Source organism: Equus przewalskii, chromosome 1 (genome assembly GCF_037783145.1).
Source record: "Equus przewalskii isolate Varuska chromosome 1, EquPr2, whole genome shotgun sequence".
NCBI classification, from domain to species: domain Eukaryota; kingdom Metazoa; phylum Chordata; class Mammalia; order Perissodactyla; family Equidae; genus Equus; species Equus przewalskii.
The window spans coordinates 163,050,634-163,075,894 of NC_091831.1; the positions used below are offsets into that span (position 1 = coordinate 163,050,634).

The 25,261-nt window shown below is 39.0% G+C and overlaps 1 long non-coding RNA gene across 1 annotated transcript; it reads left to right on the forward strand.

Moving 5' to 3' along the window:
* The first annotated feature begins 6,031 nt into the window (after positions 1–6,031).
* Positions 6,032–19,979, forward strand: LOC139084669 (uncharacterized). Its single transcript, XR_011542223.1, has 3 exons — positions 6,032–6,109; positions 7,535–7,660; positions 14,990–19,979. It is a non-coding gene; the product is annotated as an uncharacterized lncRNA (long non-coding RNA).
* The last annotated feature ends 5,282 nt before the right edge of the window (positions 19,980–25,261 follow it).

Below are 25,261 nucleotides of genomic sequence, written 5' to 3' on the forward strand. Positions count from 1 at the left end.
GCTGCTCTGGGATTTTGCCTTGAAGGTAAAGGTGTTTAGTTTACTGAAATGATATATTGTATTCAGCAGGGACTCTACTAAATGTGTTGAAAGAGCTTACTTTTGATTAATCATGGTAATAAAGAATTCAGGATAAAAAACCTGATGTAAATCCACTCACAATTCTAAAATCTCATTGGTTAAAGCCTGGTGTTTTCTTCCTTGACATTTTATCCATTTCTGCTAGGAATACCAGGTGGTTCTCGAATTGCACAATAATTGAAAAGTACAGCAGATGAAGGAAAAAAAAGCAATGCTGCTGGCTGGTCCTAAATACGACCTGAGGCTCCTATTCTTAAAATAAGATACCCACCTCAGAGCTTGGAACCCAACTGCTCACTATCTTTATGAATATCTTGTTCTTTTTCTTTAAAAACAAACAAACATTTTAAGGCAGCTCTTGATGTTCATTTTTTTCCCCCAATTTTCATCTGGTTAAATGCTGATTTAATTAAGTGTAACTAATATTAAGAGTTATTACAAATCAATACAGGGTCATTGAAAGGGCTCAATGGGAGCATAAAAAAATCCATGACTGAGGCTGACCATTTCAGGCTCAGTTTTATAGAAGTTGATAACAATATGCTCCATGTATAATGATGGAATTCTCTGAATCTCAACAATTTTTTTTTTTTTTTTGAGGAAGATTAGCCCTGAGCTAACATCTGTTGCCAATCCTCCTCTTTTTTTCTGAGGCAGACTGGCCCTGAGCTAACATCCATGCCCATCTTCTTCTACTTTATATGTGGGATGCCTACCACAGCATGGTGTGCCAAGCGGTGCCATGTCCGCACCTGGGATCCGAACTGGCGAACCCCAGGCCGCTGAAGCAGAATGTGTGCACTTAACCACTGTGCCAATGGGCCGGCCCGTGAATCTCAACAGTTTTTAAATTTTCCTTTCCTTTTCCTTTTTTCTTTTATGCTACTCTTTGTAGGACAATGAGCTACTGTAGCCAGAGAGAAACACATTAGCTAAAAGGAGTGGAAAGCAGGTCATGAGAGTTCAGGTAATAGTCAGGTGCAGAGAGGACAAAAGGAGCCTAGGAACACACAGACCACAGAACACATAAATGAAGGATTAAGAATTGAAAAATTGGAACACAAATTATGCAGTTTATTGAAACTATGATTTTATTACTTTACGGTTTTCCTTGCTCACTTCTCTTTCACGTTTACAATGAAAATTAAACAGAAATGAAATGTAGTTTTGAGGCTAACTGCCCAAAATGAATTAGGTTGAAAGGAAAGATAAAGAAAAAGCTCCTAAATATTTCTGGATAAACCTTAAAAGAAATTAGATGTGGTGAGGGAAATGAGAACATATTTATTTGGTCGCTGATGTTACATGCAGTCTATTTGCAAATTATGCAGTCGTGGTTCAAGGTACAGAATTTTACTCCCCAAAATACCACTAACCCTTGGCGGACAGGCTTTATGGTTGGCAAATAGCCGTGGAAAATGAATATGTAGGTCACACCCTGGATCATACCTACATAAATATCTATGAATCTGAGGGTGGAGCGATGGTGGGGCCCACCTGATTGATCTTTGACTTCTCTTACATTTTTTCTTAAATTGTCCACCTTTTAATCTTATTCTAGTTTCTGGGAGACTATTTAAACTTTATCTTTCAATCATTCTATGAAAACTTTCATTTCTGGCATCATATTTTTAATTTTCAAGAGCCCTTCTCTAGTTTTTTTTCTGTTGCCTACTCTTCTTATTGGATCTAAAGATATTAATTAAAGGATATTTGTATTTTAGAAATTTTCTTTGGATCACTACATTAGCTCCTTCCACCTGAACTCCTTTTGGGTGTGTATTTGTTTTTCACTCTATCTTTTCTTACTCTTCTCATGATTTCTGAATGCTTTATGTCTAAGATCTCTTTTAATCTTTTCAACAAACTTATGACATAGAAATCTTATCATTCTATTTTACAGATGTGAACACTGGGCTGAAAAAAGGTTAATTAGTCTAACCACAGTCACATTTTTGGTACAGCTGGAGTCAGGACATGAACCCAGGCTGTCTGTCCCAAACATCTTGTGTCTTGTCTGCCCATGCATATCTCAGAGCGAAGTGGTAAAACCCCACGTGGAAACTCTGTGTGTGGCTGGGGCCTCTCCACGGCTGGGCTTCTCTGTAGGGACATGGGGAAGGAACCAGGTGATCTGCTGCAGGGTCCTACTGGCATCTGTAGATATTTCCTCAGAGAGAAACACTCTGGTCTCCTGTGCTCTGGGGTTGTGAGTCTGGGGAAGGGGTTGGCATCTGCACCATCCAGTAGGCAGATGATTTTCAACCTAGTGCCATACCTCTTCCCTCTACAGTGCCTACTTTTCCCAAATTTGGAGCCTTTTTGGTACTATTTTTCTAGAACATAAAATATCCTACTCCTGTGGTGTTGGAGGAGGAGTTGTCACTTGGCCACATAGGGTGAGAGGGGATAACTGGGTGTCTAGGTCTCCCAAATATAGACTTTCAATTGACCCTATTTTCTGCCCATCCCCCATCTTACCTTCAGAGATGTCTACTTCTTCTACTTCCTGAGTCTACCTTAAGTTTTGTGGTGTGAATTGGTGTATTAGTTTCCTCTTGCTGCTGGAACAAATGTACTACAAATTTAGTGAATTAAAATGACACAAATTTTTATCTTACAGTTCTGGAGTTCAGAAGTCCAAAATGAGGCTAAATGAGGCTAAAATCAAGGTGTTGGCAAGGCTGTGTTCCTTTTGATGACATCAGCAGAGAACATTTCCTGCTTCTTCCTGCTTCTTCCTTTAGAGTCTGCTTGCATTCCTTGGCTTATGGCCCCACGTCACTGCAACCTCTGCTTCTATCCCTGTATCTCATTCTCTGACTCTGCCCCTCCTGCCTCCCTCTTTCTAAGGACCCTTGTGATTACATTGGGTCCCAACTGGATAATCCCGGATACTGTCTCCATCTCAAGACCCTTAACTTAATCACACCTGCAAAGTCCCCTTTGGCATGTAAAGTAACAGATTATTATAATTCTGGGGATTAGCATGTGGAGGCTTTGGGAGGCCACTATTCAACTGACCTCAATCAGCTTGATTCTTACTGACTTTCTCCTCTGCAGCCAATTTAGTCGCAGTTCTGCTTCTCTGCAGTCAGCTCCCACTCATCCTCTGCTTTTCATCCTCTGCGTTACTGTTGACACATCTTATCTGCTGCCATCTCCTCTCCCATTCTCTGTTTTTATGGGTTTATGCCTTTTACAATTTTCTACTATCATTTTTGAGGTATGTCAAACTTTCATTTTTAACTGTAAATCCTCATTCACTTTACAGATAAGAAATCTCAGAAGCAGAGAAATTACACGACTTGCCCAAATAATTAGTGGCAGAAATGACCTCTGTTTAAGAACAGAAACAATTCCAGTAATGTAAAGAAAATAGAATTTCATATTTGAAACAGCACCCTGGGAAGAAACCACATTAGCTCCTATAGATAGATTTAGGGGGTTGTTTTCCTAATCGGGAGATTTTCAGAGCTGACTTTTTTGTTATCATTTCAAAGATATCAGTGTCACCCATGTCCCACAGAACTATTGCGAGACGTAATGATAGAAGTTTCTTTGAAAGATTTAGAGCACTTCAACATAAATACAAGCAAGCACATTGTGATTTAGTGAGAGCTAGCAATATTCTCTCCATATTAACTTGTAAAAAATATCAGAAATACGTGAGTTATGTATGAGCAAGAAGTAACTCGGGGGGCTGGCCCCGTGGCCGAGTGGTTAAGTTCACGCGCTCCGCTGCAGGCGGCCCAGTGTTTCGTCGGTTCGACTCCTGGGCGCGGACATGGCACTGCTCGTCAGACCACGCTGAGGCAGCGTCCCACATGCCACAACTAGAGGAACCCACAACGAAGAATACACAACTATGTACCGGGGGGCTTTGGGGAGAAAAAGGAAAAAATAAAATCTTTAAAAAAAAAAAAAAAAAGAAGTAACTCGGAATTCAATTTAATGAATTACTAGGATGTTATTCAGAGGATTGTGGTCGACATTTTCAAGCTCACAATTGACCAAATTCTCTGTTCTACAATTCAATAAACAAACTAAGCTTTCACCTGAGAGAAAGGAAGCTGTAAAGGAGGAAAAACAACAATACGGTATTTCTAGGCTTCTGTTTACGTTGGTGTGTTCTGACATAGAATTTCCAGGCAGACGATACAATTAGAATTGGTAAAGGTACATAGAATCCTATTCTGAAGAATACTAACTAGGCTTCCCCCCTTCCCGTGTGCCTCTCGGTCTTCTCAGACAGTGAGAAAAATGAAGGACTTGTGTCCTTATCGCTCTCGGAATTTATAAAGAAATGAGAAACGGAGGCAAACATAAAACATAAAAGTAGTTCTCGTATCTCAGGACAGAGAGAGAGAGAGAGGAGAGGAGAGGAGAGGTGGAGAGGCAGCTATTGAAAATATCGCTGTGCGTGAAAAAGAGCTCATTAATTTGCTCTGAAAATAAACCCTTACTTTTCTAAGTCTACGTCACTGTCTTAATTAGTGATAGCGATTCCTTCTCAAAGAAAAGTTCACTCACTCTTCCTTTCCTTTCTCTGATGGGCGTTTTCACATTCTATAAGCCCTTTTTCCGTAGTAGGAGCCACAGCTGATAGCACAGTGGGTCGTTCACTGTGGGGAAGGAGAAAGGCACAGAAAACTTGGGGTGGGGGAGGTGTCTTCGGAGCCAAAGGTCATTTTAGTGTCTTGCTAAGTACATATTCCACGGCTCTTAGGATATGGCCATAGATATTTCTAGTTGCCTAACTCCTGTCATATTCCATAAAGAATTGATACTAAAAACGCCATAAGATTCCAATTTATTTATTTTCAAATTGAGACTCCACTCCATTTTTTCATTTAACTGCAGTCTACAGTTCTTTTACTTAGGTAATAGATGAGAAAAAGAGAATACCAATATGCTGAGAGACGAAGGAAAATAAATTTACTCCAATCTCCTTGTTGTTTTCACTCTGAGATTACGCATCGATGGAGGTAGAAACCAGGGCTGGTTCGGATGTCTTGGTGGAAATAGGGTCACACGGTAGAACTGTGCCAAGCTCAGAAGTGGGGTGTGATGGGATGCAGGCTGTGCTACCCTGAAAGATGGCACCTTGGCACACTGAATATTATAAGCTGAAGGAGTTGAGAAAATGGCAGAATCAAGAAAGTCACTTTGACCTCTCCCACCATTCTCCTCTGAAACTGGTCATAAAACCCTAATGTGAGAGGTGCCTCCCTATACTGGAAGGAAGGAGCATCCGCATCTGAAGACAGGGACACTGAGAAGAATCGGAACCAACAGGCCTTGCTAAGTGGCCCCCAATTTACTACACTCACCTCATACTCGCAGACCTGTCAGATTTCTACACAACTCTCCACTGTTCATCAAACTCAGCATAAAAATACTCAGGTTTAACTGTTTCTTCAAGTCTTCATTTCCTTCTGAAGGCTCCCATGTCTTGTGAAACCTGTTCAATAAATGTGAATTCTTTTCTCCTGTTAATCTGTCTTTGTCAGTTCAATTTTCAGACCCCGCCAGGGATCCTAAGAGGGTTGAGGAAGACTTTTCCCTCCCCTCTATAGGTGAATCTTTGAGTTGGGGCACATTTGGGACTTTCAAAGATGCAAAAGCAAATAGATACACACAGAAAAAGAATGCCCAACTTGAAACACCTTTCTGTGGAACTAGCCATTCTTTGACTTGCCTTGTCTCACTGACAGACCGAGCAAATACAATGAGCTTAGATGCTTATAGTTGAGCAGAATTATCAGAAGAGCTGTTTTACCTTACATACATTTTAAGAGCAGGGATGTGAAAGTATCAGGTTATTTAATGGTTAATCTTTCTTTAACTGCTGCTCCCCGACTCCCAATGGCTTTCTGTCTATAAGTTAAAGAAACTAGTTTGATGCGCTAGGAGAAAAGATTAAACATTTTCTCTTTTTGCCTTCCAGGTTGGCAGACTCTCCAGATAAGAGTGATAATAACTAATATTCACTGGGTGCTCCTCATGTGCTGCAGACACTTCTAAGGTCTGTTTCCCACGACAACTCTATAAATATGTGTCCATATAATCCCCATTTTACAGAGAGGAAATAGAGGCAAAGAAAGTTCATTCACTTGCCCCAGGCCACACAGCAAGGATGTGTCTGAGAACAGATTGGAATCCAAACAGTCTGGCTCTAGAAGCTTTGCTTTTGACCATTATCCACACAGCCTTGTTCAAAGAGGAAGAAGTCAGCAATCTTCCTTCATCTCCCCTGTGCTTCTGTCACACTGGATTACATGTTCTTTCTCTACGCATCCTACAATTTCTCAATCTGTATCTTTACTCATGTTTTCCTTTGCTCAAAATGCCTTTCCTTTCAAACACTTTATTTCCTTCTGTTCTGTTAAAACCACTCCTCGCAACTCAAACAATATCTAGTTCAAGAAGCTTTTCTAACACTCTAGTAGGAATTAATCTCTCCTTTTCCTGAACTTCTAGGGCATTTCAGGTTTTCCTTTTTCATAGTACTTATTATTCTCTACTTTTTATTTATTTCATCTTCCCCACTACATTGTAAATTACTTGAAAACAGAGCCATTTATTTTTGCATCCTCTATGTTCCTGGCATAGGCTGTGCCCATGGTAGATGCTTACAGGTTTGTTTAATGAACATTACCAATAGACATTTCCAAATTGCGCATACTTTGCTTTAGGGAAAATCGAAGCCACCGGCAATGATTCACATACACTCCCTCTTTTCTGTGTGTCTAGACGTGATTGCCTCCTGTGTAGTTGTCTCATTGAGTCAGTGATGTGATTTTCAGAAAGATGCCTACAGATATAGCTACAGGCCTAAAGTTTATTTAACGGCAAAAAAAAAAAAAAAAAGATTTTCAGAGATGGTTTCTTAAGGCAAGAGGTAATCTAGGGACTAGACAAAGATATGGCTTCCCCAGTCTTCCAAAATTGCCCACAGAGAATGGCTACTTTATAGAGCACGAAAGAGGTGGAAGAGAGAGCTGCTCAATGCTCTCTTGTTCTCTTCTGGGGTGGGTTTGCTCTCCTGTCCTGGGGAATGCTGCCAATTAAAGCAAGGAAACAAATTTTACCAAGTGATGCACACAGGTAAGGGGGAGCCCTGGCTCTCCTCGGTTGTTTGCTTCATTTCATCCAATCCATGTTTTCACTTGAACATCCTTCGTTTTTATTTGCATGCCCTTTTCAATTCTACTCCTCTCCCTCCCGTTTTCTTATAACAGTTTTCATTTTCATTCTAATTAACTTTCCTTCAGATCCCCAGTGTTTATTCAAAGGTCTGCTGCTCTTATGACTATTTCATCTTTCCAACATCCTGGGGACGTTTTCACTCTGGTTTCCCTCCTGCTTCAGTTAGTCTTTTGTTCCTCCCATTTCACTTTTTTTCAGATTGTAGCCTGAGTCAATAATGGAAACATTTTCTTCTTTGCAGCTTCCCTGTGTCCCTCAGAAAAACATCTCCTTGTTTGAATATGAATAGGGTCTGCAAAGAAAAACCCATAACTTCAAAACATTCAGGAAATTAATAAAGGAGAGCTATAAGTTGGTGATCAGGAAGGTGAGTAAAGAACATATCATCCTGAAAAACCTTCAATAATCTTGAAGCCAGTATCTACTTTGCGACAAATGACACTGAAGGAGGTAGGAGAGAGGGTACTTAACTCTCAAGATATTGCTGAATTTCCTTCCAAACCTTCAAAAATAATGATAGACAATATAGTCTTGTCTATGGAAAAGAGATTATTTTGTTGCACAATGCTATATATTTTTGTCAAGTGCTCTAAGCTTTCTATGGTTTTAAAACATATTGGTGCTTTGGGGAAATTTGTTTTGAATGGTTGTGCTAAAAAAATGAAGTCACATAACCAGTTTCTTCTTTAATCAGGTCACTTTGCTACCACGGCTACACTGCCTAAGTTCCACCTTACAGTGAGCACATTTCGTTTTCCACTGTGACAGCACGCCTTTATGTCTTGGCTGATTGCATGAAATTGGCTACAATACAGTTCAAAACACCTGCCTAAAATGAATCAATCACAAATAATAAAAGGCTGACATCACATGACTAGCTTTTAATTGTATTTCATGTTAGGAGTCATTATACAAAGATATTCAGGAAGAGTCATGGATCCCACTGTTTTAGAGTCAGGCTTTCACCGGCCATTTTTCAGTGTCTTTACTACCAGCTGTGCTGATACTCAGGGCCATGTGGAAGTCTTACCAAATGTGATCAGTGAGACTGGGGAAGGAAGGGAAACTTCCCTCACTATTTCCATAGAATTCTTTGGAGAAGTGGGCGAGTGTAACATCCCTACGTATGCCATCTGGCATTGTCAGTTGTTTCTATGGTTTTTTTAATGAGGAATATTGGCCCTGAGCTAACATCTGTGCCAATCTTCCTCTACTTTGTATGTGGGTCACTGCCACAGCATGGCTATATTTTTAAGTTTTTATTTTTCCTATTTCTCCCTAAAGCCCCCTGGTACACAGTCGTACATTTTTAGTTGTGGGTCCTTCTGGTTGTGCTATGTGGGATGCCACCTCAGCATGGCTTGATGAGCGGTGTGTAGGTCGGCACCCAGGATCTGAACCCATGAAGCCTGCGCCGCTGAAGTGAAGAATGCAAACCTAACCATTATGCCACTGGGTCAGCTGCTACCAATTGTATTTTTCAAAGATATACACAAATTATTAAACTGTTACTAAGAAATGGATTTCCCATGTTCCAGAGTGTATGCTTAAGTATACTAGAAATGAGAAATCTCTATTCATGCTATGGGCTCTCTATCAGAAGGAGTGTAATTCTAACCAATAGGAACAAAATAGAGTAGCAGGACAATAGGATAAGACCATTTAGCATGGCAAGATGTATGTTTCCAGTAGGGTGTAAGATTCAGAGGGCTGAAAGTAATATTTTCAGGGCAGCCAATGAAGCCAATGACTGGTGAGGCCTGCAACGAAATAGGGAAAAAGCCCAAATGAGGCTGACGAAGAGAAGTGGCTGTGCAGGACTTTCAACTTTTTGGTGTCTGGCTCAGTTTATCAGAGAGATGGAGAGGCAGGTACTTATAACAAATTCTGGCTTCAGAATCAAATTTCCATCTGGCTGGCTAGACCCTTTATCAGGGTCCAGGAATCAATGGAACTGCTTTGTAATGAGAGACTGTGACACATTTGATCCCATTGTAACTGAAGTCAGAGGTCATCTTAGTGGGATAAAGCGCTGATAAATAAAAACACACTCACAAGGTGCTTTTAGTGAGTATCTTTTATTTGCTTAAAAAAAATCATCCATTTTCAGGATTTTACTTCATCACATACATTATATAATTTGGAGAATCTCATCATCCAGATTTTAAAAAATCTTCTTTCTAGTATTTAAAATTTGTCTTATGTGTATAATGTAGGTAGGCATTTTATATATTTTATTTACCATTGTTTAAATTCTACCATACATACAAATTTAAGTTGGTTTTGACTTTTAAGTATTAAAAATATGCTGGCGTGAACAACGTTTTGCACAAAGCTTTGTCTGTGTTTAAAATTATTGCTTCAGGCAAGATAACTATAAATAGACTCACTGGCTAAAAGTCTATAAGCAATTTCAGGCTCTTGATACATATTGCTATTTTTTTCCCAGAAAGGGAAAATTAATTTACACTTCTATCAGCAGAAGAGAATTGCCCACTTCACTGTACCCCTATCAGCATTGGACATTATCTTCTTTTTTAATCTGTGCTAATTTGGTTATTATTCTTTTAATTTGCATTTTGGGTTATTACTTAGATGGAACATTTTTACATATGTTTATTATCCACTTACACTTCTTTTTTGAAAAAGTATACTCTGTTGAAATGTGGTAAAATGTCCTGGTACATTTCATCTGATTTTGAACAGTTCTTGGATTTTTTTTTTTTTTTAAAGAATATGAAGATTAGTTCTTACAATGATTCTGCAGATCTTCGTATGAGGATTTTAGCTTTCTTATTTCTGGCTGATGTTACTTTAACTTTCACAACAAGTAAAAGCCATCTCTGGGATGATCAAAAGAATGTATTCAATGCCTGCCTGCATATGGCATTGTGTTAGGGGCAAAATAAAAGCAGTTTATCCAGCCACATGCCCTGCCAATTCTCAAGCTTGGCCCTTGTTGTAAATAATAGCCGGTGAATTACTGTATTTATTTTGAAAACTAGTTATTCAGTGCCCAGTATCTGGAGATATTAATGAGTACTTTGGTCACCTTGGGATTCAAGTGGCTTAAAATACTTCCCTTATTTTTTTCCCCTTTATTCTTTTCAGCATTGCCACCCAACACTGTTTGTACACTGATAGGCAGGTGCAAGCGGAAACCATCACCAGGCATCCACAATTGCGTGTCAATCACCCTCCCACCTAAAGGTACATTACTCACCACCCAGAATGAATCAGGAACGGGAACTTGAAATAAAAGAGAATTCTTTGTTTTAACTTTGACAACACTTCCCACTTAAACATTCCTCCATACCCGCAGGGATGAACACCTCTCTGGATAATTGGAACATTTCTGAGGCTCCAGCCCCTTGACTTTGGGCTGCAAGCTTCTTCAACCTTGAACTGAAAACTTCCTCTGGGTTGTTGGCTCAGTGACTGTCTTTCCAAGGCCAAGCAGTGCTGCCACGTGGGAGCTATTTTAAGGTCTCTCATGGAGCCCAAGATGTATTTCTGTGCTCCAGCAGACATCTCGCAAAGCCTCAGTGTTTGCAGCCAGACAGGTCACCCTGAGGCTGGGATCCCATATTGATAATGGAGCAAACAGAGATGCTGACCACCCTGAGGTGGGCACACCAGGCTGCTGCCCTGTGCAGAGACACTCCATGCCAGATCACACCATGCTCTGACCCTTGGGGACTGCATGACTTCAGCCACATCCCTTGCCTCACTCTCCTTATCTGCAAAATAAGGGAGCAGGAGCAGATGGTCACAAAGCTTTCTCCCATCTGTGGGGATGAATGAATCTGAATCGACTAGCCTCCTTAGACTTTAATTTTTTTTTTAACTTTTAATCCTCTTACCCTAGAACATTAATAAATTATTTTAATAAACATTTCCAACTTTCTACCATGTGCCAACCATGACTACCAATCAGAAATTTACTTTTTCTTCTCCCCAAAGTATAGGAGCAAATAAAAGTTCCTTAAAATACGCAAAGAATCCAAGGGGACCAGCAATCCCATGGTGAAATCATAGTTGTCATCTTTGGGCTGTGAGGCTAGATGGCGATATAGCCACCACCGTTGACACAGCCAGAGAGAGATGAAGGGACCGCAGCTTAACAGAGAAGATCTGTAGAAATTCTTTATCTAATTCAGACAAGACAGATTTTGCATTATAAAACAGGATATTTTGTTGAAGAACAGGACTGACAGTTCTCTTCCACAAGGTTGTGAAGACCGTAGATCTAGACATACAGATGACACACTACAACAGTACTGGGAAGCTGAGCCAGTGTCATGATGAGAGAACTCTAGAGCTTATTCTGTATGAAGTATGAAATTATTTGAAATGTTTAGGTGTTTAACAAATTTGTAAGTAGTTTATGTAAGGTGTGGTTTGGTTTCTCTCTTTATATCTCCAGCGAAAGAGTTCTATTTAAATATAGCTGGAGTTGAGAAATGTGAACCTAGGCAGAACCAACCATCCATCTGGTTAGTATGCTAAGTTCCAACAGTGACCAGCAGACAGTAGGCATCTGAAGCACTAATGTTATCCAAACCGGGGACCCTGCTTAAATTGGCACCCACAAAGATAAACCTCTGAATCTATCTGTACACACACTTACTAGGTTTATCTTGTCAAGGCAATATTTGGAAAATTGATCAACTATGAATAGGCATCTAAAGTGTAAAATTTCTGGTGGATAAGTAAATGTTTCTCTTATCTGTACTTTTTACATATCTGTTACCAAGATATGAACTAGCATAGGCTGCTACCTCTTTGCGTTAGAATCAACCCTGAGGACTCTATAGAAGCAAGAGAGAAATGGAGAGTTCAGGAATTACGAAAACAAAATAAACAGGAGAAACCCTTAGGGAGGCTAAAGTTTGTACTGAGCTGGTACAAGCAGAGGGAGCTTCTGAAGACGGAGGGCTTCAGAGTGCAGGGAAAGCAGGGGCGAGAGGCAGGCTCTCCAGTGCTGCTTTCCCTCTCCCCTGCATTTCCCGGAGCCCAATGCTACCCCTTCACAGAAGTCCATGGCTGCAGCCAGACACTGATGCCTTCTGCCCACTGTGAAGTATAACGTCAGTATCAGCTCTGCCAGTCAAAGACTTAATGAAAGCAGATGCCGGGGGCTAGAATCATCTAAAAACTCATTCATTCACATGTATGATGGCTGATGCTGGCTGTCAGCTGGTCCCTTAGCTGAGACTGTTGGCTGGAACACCAACATGGAGCCTGAGCTTCCTCATAACATGGTGGCTGGATTCCAAGCGAGAGAGACCCAGGCAGAAAGTATATTACCTCTTATGGAGGTCAGACATTCTGCTCCACGCTATTTGTGGAGGCAGGCACAAAGTTCTGCCCAGGTTCAAGAGACTGGGAAAGCAATTCTACCTTTTGATGGGAGGGCGAGAAGATTCTAGAAGAGTATGTAGAACTAGAAATATTGTTGCAGACATTTTGGGAAAATAAACTTGCCACATAAAATTACTTTTAAATAAGAACCAGAAACTAGATAACAAATGTTATCTGGATCAGGGGGTTAGACATGATGAAAGAAGAATTTAAATTTAAATGCAAGGGCAGCAGCTTGCCAGAAGTCTATTTAGACAAGGAATTCAGGCACTCCTGGGAGAGAACTCATTCCAAGGGAGAATGTCAGATAGACAAACTCTGCTCAGGAATAAACCACACCCCCCAGTGCTTAAAAACTGATTTTGACTGCAGCTGTACAGATTGCTCTTGTCAAGGATGACTCAGGGACAAAGCATTTAGAAAAGGAAAAAAGTTTACTTGCTAAGATTGCAAGAAGACCAGGATTTAGAAGGACCAGCTCACAAGCTTAAAAATACAGCAAATATTTAAAGAAAAAAATTGCTTACAAGATTACCAAAGTGACCATGTTTATCAGTCAGCTCTTGTCCATATGCTGTGTAACAAACTACTCCAAAACCTATGGCTTAACAAGCATATGAATTGGTCATCTGGGTCTGGTCAGTTCTAGTTTGGATTTGGCTGGTGGCTCCAAGCTTCGGTACGGACTTAAGTCTGTTCCAAGTGTCTCCCATCCTACCCTCCTTGCTCTAGTGGGCTAGCTGGGGTATGTTGTTCTCAAGTGATGACAGAAGCTCATGGGTAAGTGAATAAAGGTGACGTCTCTCAAGGACTGTCTAAACTAGCAAACTGTCACTTTCAACCCATTGCTCAAAACAAACTATGTGGCCATTCCCAACATCAATAGTGTGGGGAAGTCTACTCACCCTCAGTGGATGGAACTGCAAAGCCACATGTCAAAAAGCAAGGATAGAGGGAGAGTTGAAGAACTAAAAACACTAGTGTATTCTACCACACTGTTCATGGTGGAAAACAGCAATTTTTCTCACATGACTTCCATATCCACAAACATTGTGGTGTGCACACAAACACACACACATAATTTTCAGACTTCAGTATTGCAAAAGTAAGAAAGAATATTGTTTTCATTAGTGAGTCAGCATCTTATGGGAAAGGCTCAAGGTTTCACTTATTTTGGAATCTAGAACTAGACAAAGGAACCCTTTGTAAATGTTTTTCCTGTTGTTGTTGATTTTACGGGGTTACTATTTGCTTGTTTTTCCTGACTGTGAGGTGTGATGGTGATGCTTCTCCATAAAGGTAGCAGGTACCCTCTGTTCCACGTAAAGAACTGCTGTCTAGATCCGACATGAGAGTTAGGGGTAGTATAACATAATATGAAGCCAGAAAAAAATTGGCTGGGATCAGGTTGTGAACTTTATGTGTATCAGGCTAAGGAGATTGACTTTACTCTCTGAGAAGTCATCAGAAAGCTTTGACTATATCAGATTTGAATATATCAGGTTTAAGTTTTAGAAACCCTACTCTAATGACAACTGAAGAAAGACCAAATGTAGCTTGATGTAAGGTAGACACTGATTATTATTCTAAAAGAGAAATAGAGCAATAACAGAGCAGAGAATGGAGAGATTAATCCCAACTTGGAGATTTGGGGAAGACCACTAAATACGATGGGAATCAAAAGAGTTTGATAAATTGAAAACAAGTGATAGGAGAGGAAAGGTAAGGAAGGAAGAAGGTAGAACATTCATTTATTTAGCAAATAGTCATTGAGTGCTTCTAGGTTCTGGGCACTGTGTTAATAATGGGGATACAATTTTGGACAAAACCAAAAATATTTCCTACCATTGAGGAGTTTATATAGCTAGTGGAGGGTTAGACATTAATCAGATATTAACCCAAATAAACTTGAAACTGCAACTGTAACAAGCCCTGTGAAGGAGAGAGTGCTAGGGAACTCTACATGGAGTTTGCCCTGGTTAGGTCAGAAAGGTCAGGGCATTCTTCCATTAGGAAGCCACAGTGAAGCTGAGATCTGATCTGAAGGATTAGTAGGCGTTAATTAGGCGAAGAGAGGAGGGATGACATCTGACAATACTGAGGGCTAGGTGCCACATGTTTCCTAAATGCTTTACATGTATCAAATCTCTTCAATTCCAGAATAACTATATCATATAGACTCTTTTATTTATCTCCATACTACAGATACCAAAACTATGGCTCCCCGAGGGTTTAAGGTCATACAGCTAGTAAATGGTACATCTGGCACACGAACCCAGACGACTGTTCCCATGCTCTAGTTCTCTCTGTTCTCATTATACTCTCTCCCCAGATAAGGAAGAGAATCCATGCAGAAGAAACGACGTGTCAAGGCCCTGGAGGAGGCATGTCTGGAGTGAGGAACTGAAAGGAGACACTGTGACGCAATCAAAGGCAGCAAGGACTGAATGGAGTGAGGCAGGAAAGGGAGATCAAGGCCACTGATACAGGACTTATTAGTGCATGTGAAAGACTTTTTTTTTTGGGCAATTGTAAGATATTGAAGCATTTTAAGCAGTGGGATCATATTATTAGACATTCATTTTGAAAATCTTGTGGTGAGGGGATGGGGGAGCAGAGCAGATACAAATGGACCAATTTGGTGGCTATCGTAATATGTCAAGCAAGAAGTGATGGTAGTTTAGAAAAAGCTGCATTTGCAAAAGGTGGGTAGCTCGGGATGATCTTAGTTTTTGAGCAGGTAAAATTTCCTGGACTCTGTGAACTGAATATCAAAAGCATAGGGTAAGGGGAACAGAGGTGTTAAGAATGATTTCTTGTTTCTGAACTTCTTGTACAACAGGACACCTGGCACCAGTGGGGACAGGCTTTCTTGATGGATTGTTTTGAGGATTGGGGCAAGGTCTGCCCTGGCACGTTTCGGGATTAGGATACGGGAAATGGGAAGAGTCGAGGGTGACTGGAGCAGGGAGTGCTCTGCTGTCTATGGTGTTTCCTCTTACGCTGCAGGTTGGAAGTTGACAGTTGCCAGGAAGATATAACAGACTGATAGTTGTCAGTTGCCGCAAAAAATACAGAAGCAACTAAAAATAGGAAAAGAAATTGGCTTCTTATGGCAGATGAAATTAGATATAGAGACAAGCATCACTTTATCAAGCTCAGGTTTATTCCTAGATACATTAGATTCTCTGGTCTTGGTGAGATAATCTAAATAGTAGAACCCTAAAGCTAAATAATGTCAGGTAATTTGGATTCGAATATGAGTTATATTTTTTCATCATCTAGAGCTTGATGAAATATAGGGTTCTAGGATTAGACGATATCTCAAAGGATTAAACGTTTTACTCCTTTTCTTTCAAGATCAAATGCATTCACATTGCCAGAAACTACTTTATTTTTTCCCTCAAAAACAGCCAATGTTTATCTATTTATAGGCAAATAGTATTTGCTTTCCAAAAATGAGAAAATAAGCCTTGCAAGCTCCTTTTTTTTTTTGTATAAAAACCAGATTGATTGAAAGAAATACCTTGTCTTAAAGGGCAGACCTGCTCTGTTGCAAAAATTTAATTAAGCTTAAAAGTGCCATGAAATGCAATTGAACATTTCAAGCAATAGATTGGAATAGGAGCTTCAGGTGATAAACAGGATACTAAATGTATTTCAAAGTGAGATTCAGATATAAAAGAAATTGCCCCACAGGAAGCTATTTTTAATTATGCTTTACCTTTGGTTCACTTGTAAAGGAGTTAATAAGGACACTTAAACCCGTAAATTTAATTTTGCTTTTATGCCCTATTTTTGAGACAGCAAATTATCATGAACTATAAAATATACATGGAAGGTTATTTCCTAACTCTTGATTACATTCATTGTTAAAACTTTACAGCTCAATCAAAGACATGGTCTAGGCAGTTTTTCAATTAATTTGGGTCACATACATGGATAACCAAGGGGATTTAGCCAATGGTTCTCAATAGCATCACTATGACCACCTAGGGAATGTTTTAGAAATGTGTGGGGGCATTTTGGGTTGTTGCAATGATTGGGGGACCTTACTGGTGTTTGATGGGTGGGACTGAGATGTTAGCTATCCTGCCAAGTCCAGGGCGGTTTTATAGAACAGAGTCTTCCTACACACCGCACTGCACCACCACTAAATATTCTACTGGTCATTCATACAGGTGTGAACCCCCTTGATAATTATTTGAGCCTAGACTGTAACTCGATTTTACATGACAAGACAAAGTTTGATTTTTTTTCTTTTCAGAGCTTTATTATAAACCGAATTTTCCAGAAATGCCATTGTAATGTACATTGAAGATAAATTGCATACTGTCTTATTTTTAATTTTGCAAAGATGTGATTTCCACTTTGATAAATCATGCCATCAGTGAGAACGCCTGCTGCTTGCAGTAGATAACTTTAAGCAGTGCACTCCAGTTCATCAGTATGCATTACTGCTGCCATCCCATTCGTGGTGATTCTGTGTACAAGTGCAAGAACCTGACTTCTTCATTACGTCCTCCTGGGGAGTCGCATTATTGCAATGTACCTGTGCCTGGGAACTTATATCTCAAAATACCTATCAGCTTCCTATACATTGTTTTCTTTTTATTTAATACATATGTATATATTTGGTAATTATGGTTATAGACAACTTATATTATCTATGAGAATGTTCATTACAAAATGTATGTTACCAAAGGGCTGTGTTACGTCCAACAGGCTTAATGGAGTTTGAACATCACTCAAGCGTATATGTACATTATATCCATTTTAAAAAGCCAAGAAGAGATATGTGAACCCATATCTCTTCTTGCAGTCGGGGATTGGGTTACAGACAGTATAACAAATACCCCAGATTTGAGTATGGGTAGTTGGTTGGAAAAGCATGTTTAATCAAAAATACTAGCAAACATTCACATTATACAGTACATATATACATCAGAGTGTTTTAAAGGTGAAAATACTTGGCAATTCATGCATAAATCAATAAGCATTTATTTCTATTTTTTTATTTTATTGAGGTCATACTGACTTTTAACATTGCATCCATTTCAGGAGTACATTATTATATTTCAGTTTCTGTATAAATTGCATCGTGTTCACCACCAAGAGTCTGGTTTTTACCAGTCACTGTACACATGTGCCCCTTGACTCCTTTCCCCTTCTCCCCAACCCCCCTTTCCTCTAATCCATTCTCCTTATCTATGTGTTTGCTTGTGTATCTTAAACCTATGAGTGAAATCATACAGTATTTGTCTTTGTCTGACTTTCAATAAGCATTTTTAAGTAAAGTAATTCAAGTTTCTACCATTAAATAGATACTGTATGTAAATTTGGTTTGTACACTTTCCTGGTTTATTTTTAAAATAATTTATCTAGAGTTGAAATAAAACTGATTTTTAAAAAAATTTTACACATAAAAATATCAGAAAAATTAATATTTATTTCAGAGATATATTATTGAGCACATAGAGAATTTTAATTGTTATAAATATCACACATAACAAAGACAATATAGGCCCAGACTTTTAAGCCAAATTGTCCAAGTTAAGTCATGACTTCATGACTTAGATGTCTCATATACATTATTATATATGTTATATATAGTATAACATAATATATTTTGGGTTAGGCAGTAGATTTGGAAAATTTGGGACAAAATCTCTATTCCTTGTACCAGACTTTTATTCGCTAAATTAACCTAATAATCTCCATGTACACTTCGCTTGCCTAGAAGATTCAGGTACTGAACAAGCAGGTAAGACAAATAGATTCTGAAATTTAAGAGTTGAATTATTATGTGAAATTCTACCAAAGGTAATATTCAGACTGAGAATAAATACCTCTTTGTAAAGTAATATACTATAATTGTTTAAGAAAATCTGCTGTTCTCAACTCTCATACATTTCACATTTGTATAATCAACATAAACACCCCTAAACGTCTTTTCCTACACTAAATTCACACTTTTCAATATGTCATCTGGACAAGCAATTTTGCAAAATATTACACACAGGTGACCAGCAATCATGCCATCTTTCTAAGCGGTTCCTTTGCTTACTAGCTGTGAAATCATATGCAATTTACTTTACTCTGCTAAGCTTCAGTTTCAATGGGATAATTATAGTATCTCATAGTATTGCAGTATTAAATAGATTAATGCATGCAAAGTGTTTTAAACAGTCCTAACATAAGTGCTCATAAAAAATATAATATACTGAATATTAATTATTAGCAATAGCAAAGGCCACAATCATTTGGGAATTTTATTTTGCCCTTGTTTTTTTAAAAAACATGGGAAATAACTAAAGTTTAGATACTCACATTATTGCTAAAATGCTTAGTCTCACAAAATTAAGATAATGCAGACAAAGCTGAAAATTATTAGCTGAAGGCTTAGTGTTGGGTTTTTAGCTACAATCTCACATTCTTTAAACTCAGTCTCAATTTCAGATACACTGAGTTCATATGTGAAGGAAAACAACCAAACTAGAGATCATGCATGAAATATTGAGGATATATTGTTAAAGGTTGTTTTTGAAGAAGAACATACAATTTGTGACTTTATAACACTTTTTAGTTCTCAGAATGAAACTTTTCTCTTTATAAAAATGTTTTCACAATGAATTTTTTCGTATTTTTAAGAAATATATAATATATGAAATAGGGAATAGCCTGTGTGGTAAACTCTAATTATTCATTTTCATTTTCATTTTCTTTTTTCTTTTTTCTTTTTAAATTTTTTTCAGATGTACATCATATTTTGAATTCTGTGTACATTACATCATGTTCACCACCCGAACACTAATTATAGTGCATCCCCTCATATGTGAGCCTAATCACCCCTTTTGCCCTCCCCGCTCCCACCTTCCCCAATGGTAATCACCAGTCCAATCTCCAATGCTATGTGGTTTTTTTTGTCGTTGTTTTTATCTTCTACTTATGATTGAGATCATATGGTATTTGACTTTCTCCCTCTGACTTATTTCACTCAGCATAATACCCTCAAGGTCCATCCATGTTGTCACAAATGGCCAGATTTCGTCATTTCTTATGGCTGAGTAGTAGTCCATCGTGTATAAATACCACATCTTCTTTATCCATTCGTCCCTTGATGGGCACCTAGGTTGCTTTCATGTCTTGGCTATTGTGTATAATGCTGCAATGAACATAGGGGTGCTCATTTTCACTTTTATCTCATGACTATCCTCCAACAATCAAATTCTGTTGCTATTAGATTGGAACATGCAAAAGGGATTATGATAACATACGTGTGCAAATATAATTTCTTTACTTATTAAAAATTTGAAAGAGCAGTTATTACTATGGCTGTCTTCTTATTTACTGCCTTCCCTTCCAGATGATGCTGCATAGGAGATACTATTTCTCACAATTCTGTCACATATTTTTTTGAAATTCTATATTTTACATAATATAAGGCTTTCAAAAGTTTTCAAAAATTTGTCTAGCTCTTTCTCAATTTGCTTTATCTTCCTAAGGGATAAAGATGGAATGTTTTAAAGAACCTTACCATTGCATTTCAAAGCAGTGCATTTTCCTCGAGAAGTTTCGTTCTACATGGTTTCCGATGTGCCAAATTTTACTTTCTATTTGCATGCACGAACAGATTTTATTGAAAACCTATTGAATCCTTCTCAGATAGTGACACTGGAAATATTCTGAATCTTCAAAATTCTTACATGGCAACTTTAAAAATTGCTGAGAGGGAGGGTAAGCAATTATGTATTATCTACTTATTATTTAGGTGAAGAGAGACAATCAATTTGACTTACGGTCTCATTGGAAATAAGACAGTTTGACATAGAAAGTAAATGGTCAAGGTTTAGTCAGTGAGCCTACTTCTAATGGCTACAAGCAAATACACTGACATAAAATATAGAATGTCTACCAGAGACAGAAGAAGAAAAATCAGAGACATTAGCTATCCTTGGGGGAAGAAGAGCAGAGATTACATCGAAGCTATCAATGACAATGTAGTCATCAAATGCTGGCACATTTTTCAGTGTACAGAACTGAGAAAATCTATTTCCTTGGCTCTGGTTTCAGGATATAATTTCTAGGTTTCATATTTTAAAGCATAATTGACTTAGGTAATGCTATAAAATGTACTAATTGTAAACTATTGATATTTTGGTGATAAAATTTTCTTGAATAGGATCTATTCCAACTTTTACTCACTTTCTCTCCATCCATAAGCGTGTGGATGCTGGAAGCCAATATGAGGATTCTGTCAAGAGCTAGGCAAGTCAATTTCAATTACATTTTCAGGAACTGGGATGCAACCACAAGGTTATCCATGAACCCACTGGGCCCACTGCAAGAGGAACTTGAGGCAAAACTCCAGGTGTCACTCACTGACCAACTGTTTGCCCCCACTTCGACTGGTGGACTACGGTGGTGCTTTGGATCCCTAGGGAACATTGTTAATTCAGAGCCTGTGTCTAGAAGCCCCTGTAGGATCCTGGTATTTCCCTTTCTCTGGTATGAGGTCACTTTAGAAAATGGCCTGCAGTTACCTTACAGAGAGACTTGGAGAAAGATTTTCAGACCATCTTTGTGCAATGTTACATGGCCCTTCCTCAAGGAGGCCAAGTATTTTCTTCAATCAAGAGACTCAAAGTCCATGAACTAGCTTCATTGTGGAAACTAGGTGAAAGATCTTGACTCATCCATTTACTCTCCATTGTGGAGCTTCAAGTCCAGTTTCTGGGCTGAGATATTCTGTTATACAGATCAGGTAATATTTTCGAAGCAAGCTGCTCATCTTTTTCATTTCTAGGAACGCTATAATCAATGAGCCACTGTCAGACCCACGAGGGTCAAAACATTCGGACTACCACGTTGTCTCTGTTTTCTGCTGCCCATTATGGAAATTATGTCCATCTTGTTACTGGTGGCTAACCACTGCCACTTGCCTTTGCCTCTCCAAGATCCCATTATCTCATCTAAAATCAGGCAGCACATCTCAGTAGTGGCATATTTCACCTTCATCTTGGCATGTACACAACAGTCCCACAGAGCTTTTCAAAGAATTGGTATTCCTGTCAATGATGTACTTCTCAATGTCTTAACAAAGGAAGTATTTTTTTTTGTCTCTCCAGAAAGATATAGCGGTCTTGGGAAGTGTTCATATTCCACAAGATAAATTTACTGCAACATCCCTATATTCCTAACTTTTAGTTTCTTCCTTTACATTATGCTTAGGAAGTTCTGGTTTTTCAACCCCACTGAGCAAACTGCTCAAGGCACTTTGAGCTGCTAGAGCTAGCACATGAAATCCAGAATATTTTGGCAATGCACTCATATCAGTAAATTCAACCTGATGCAATGTTAAATTCCATCTTCCTTGGTTTCACACTCTTAGAATCCACTCACATATATATTCCTTATATTTCTGCCAATATAAATTGACATAACCTTGCGATTCCTTTGGAGTATAAGTTACTTCCTCTCTGGTCATACTTTGCACTTGTCCCCCCAATGCATGATGAGATCTGACTCTACTTATGGGTCTAGTGGCCATGAGGGATAATGTAGGCCTTGAGAAGAACAGGCATCCTCTTTTAAGTTGGGACTAGAAAGCTAGGATCCAGACTGCATGCAGAAGAAGAGCTGTCATCTTGTCTCAGCAGCTTTTTCCTTACCCTAGGCAGGGAGCTTGGGCCTTTGCGTTCATTTAGGCATCTCTGGACCTTGGAAAGGGAGTCTCAGAGCCTTCAGGTTCCAGAAAATCACCAAAATTAATAGTGGCACTGAAATATTTTGAAACAAAATCTAAAAGGCTGACTTCACTGGCATTGTCAAGGAAGATTTGTTCTCACCTGCAACTAATTGGCTTTGAAATAGCTGTGTATGTTAGATTTACCCACAGCTCTATTAAGGATTCAAGAAATGCTAAATCAAAGAATTACTTGAATAAGAACAACGTAAAGGATGTCACTATAGAAGGATAATATAATTATCATCAACTAATTTTCACACAGTGCCCAGTGAATTTAAAGCACTGAGGCAGGTTTGAAGGAATACATCAAAGTTGCCTGGCTCAGACACTTGACTGGCTGTGTGTGACTTTGGGGAAGTCATTTAATCTGAGTCCTAAGGTTTTTTTTTCATGTCAGATGAATAAAGTAACACCACCTGACTACCCACAAGGCAGTTATGAGGATAAAATAAGTAGAAAGTGTGCTTGAATGGTACACAACACAGGGCAAGAGTTTAAGGATGAAAAAATGTGAGTGAACATGTAGCTATGTGAAAAACTGTGAACGTCAGACAAGAGCTGTTCTTGTTGTTGTTATTCCCTGGTGCAGGAGGAAAATGAAGTTCACAAATGATTGCAGTAGCCATGCACTGATTTTATTTTATTTTTTAAAATACAGCTGCCTGTTGAAGCATATGGGAGTTTGTTAGAATACTCTGTATACATTTATGTATGAATTTAACATGATAAAATGTTAAAATTTAAAAAAAATACAGGTTCCTAACCTACAATAATTCTATATTTAGAGTAGTGTTAAAGGAGAAGGCTTTTATTACAGAAGAACAATTACCGGAAAGAAGTAAGAAAAAAAGTGAAAAGAGGAAGAGTGATAAAGATAAGAATGGGTCAAAAAGAGTTGTACTCGATGCTGGAAATGAATAGAGAAGGGGCAAGAAGAAAGCCAGCAAACAGGATATATTTCTGGTAAAGAAATAAAGGTAGAAAACAGTGATGAGAAGAAAAAAGAAGAGAGGAGGTGGACAGTGGATTCAATGTTTCAGTGGGAGGACAGGAAAGAGACTCCCGCTTTGTGCCCAAGGCTCCTGCTACATTTCTACATGGATGTGTTTCAAATGTACGCAGCTGTAACCTTGGCTATGGTCCGATGTTCCAGACCTACTTGCCCAGTGGCCGACTGAACATGTCCTCACACCATCCTGCAGCCTTTCAAACTCAGCATGTCCAAAGCAACAATTATTTCCAATACTTCTCTGCCCCAAACTCTCTTTCTCTCTCTCACACACACACACACTCACACTCACTTGCTCATAACTCTTATTCTCCCTGTCCCAGTTAATGCCACCCAAACAGCCAGCTGAGCCACACACTTCTTTCTTCTTCTTCCCTCTCCACATCCAGCTAGTCTCTAAGTCTTACTGTTTCTGCCTTCTAAACATCTCAAATTTGTCATATCCTTCATTTGTATTCTTTTCAAAATTATTACAGAATTCTCCCGATTTGCCTACTTCCGGTGCTGATCCAACCTGAACTATCCGTACTTGCTGCCCGTGATCTTTCTAAAGCCCAGGGCTGATAGTGCTACACCCCTCCTTAAAACTCAAACAACTTTGCTTTACATATTTGGCCCTCTATGATCCAGCCCTGGCCTACCTATTTACCATTATTATGTGGTGATCTCACTTGCTGCCTTTCCACTTATAGCATACTAATTGCAGTTTCTCAAACACAGCATGCATATTTATGCTTCTGTGCCTTTGCAGCTGTTTTTCCTTCTGCTTGGAGTGTTTTTCCATCCAGTTGCTGGACTTTTTTAATACTTTAAGAGCAAGTTTAAGAACTCCCTCTTCTGTGAAGCCTTTTCTGACCCACACTCCACGACAACTTAAGCATAGCATAGTTAATATCCCCTCTAGACCCACCATTGCCCCTTGTACATATCGTTATGATACCTGATACCATTTGTTTGCATGTGTGTCTTATCTACTAGATTGTGAACTTGTCCAGGTCAGAGATCACGTTTCACGTGTTTTTGTGTCCTCAGCATGCTAGCTCAATACTTGGCAGATAGAAGGCATTCCATAAGTATTATTGAAAATGAATGAATTCATACCCAAATAACTGGTTACAGGAGTTTGACATTAGCAGATCCTATTGGCGTTTGTATACTCTGAACATAGTGTCATCTGTGATGGGTCCACAGTGCTGCCTTGAGACAGATGCCACCCTGCTTCCATCACTGGCAGTCCTGGCTGCAACTTACTCCGTGGTATAAATAACATATATTTCATGGACAACAAAGGTCTTACAGAGTGAGCCCTCAAATCCAAAACCCTTTCATTGCTCATTCTACCTGTCTCTATGGTCACTGATGGGTGATGGATACGAGTTATTTTCAGTTGTGAATCTTTTGCCACTCTCATCTAGGGAAAGTGACATTTTGTTGTTGATCCTGGGCTTTGCTAAGGTAGGGAGAACTCATGTTTAGCCGGAGAACATGCAAGCTCTATGGATAGCCAGAAGGGAGTCCCAGATCTAATAGTTTATAGCACCCTCTTTCTAACCCTTCACCTAAAGTTGACTCAGTTTTGGTGGAAATGTTTTGCTACATTTCCCTAGCCCCACTGGCAACGTTAATTTCACCATTAAATATCAGTGATGTCAGCGCTGTAGCTCATCCTGCCTGGACTTCGGTGCTTTTTGAGTTCAACTTGATAATGCTTTTTCAAAGGGCAAGTAAAATAACTAGGGAAAGAGCTTTGTTTAGTGGTCGACTATGCTCCTTCCCTGTGCTTTTCCTGATTTCAGTATATCTGACTTGACAAGCAAAAGTCGGCATGCAGCAGGACTGCTGTTCAT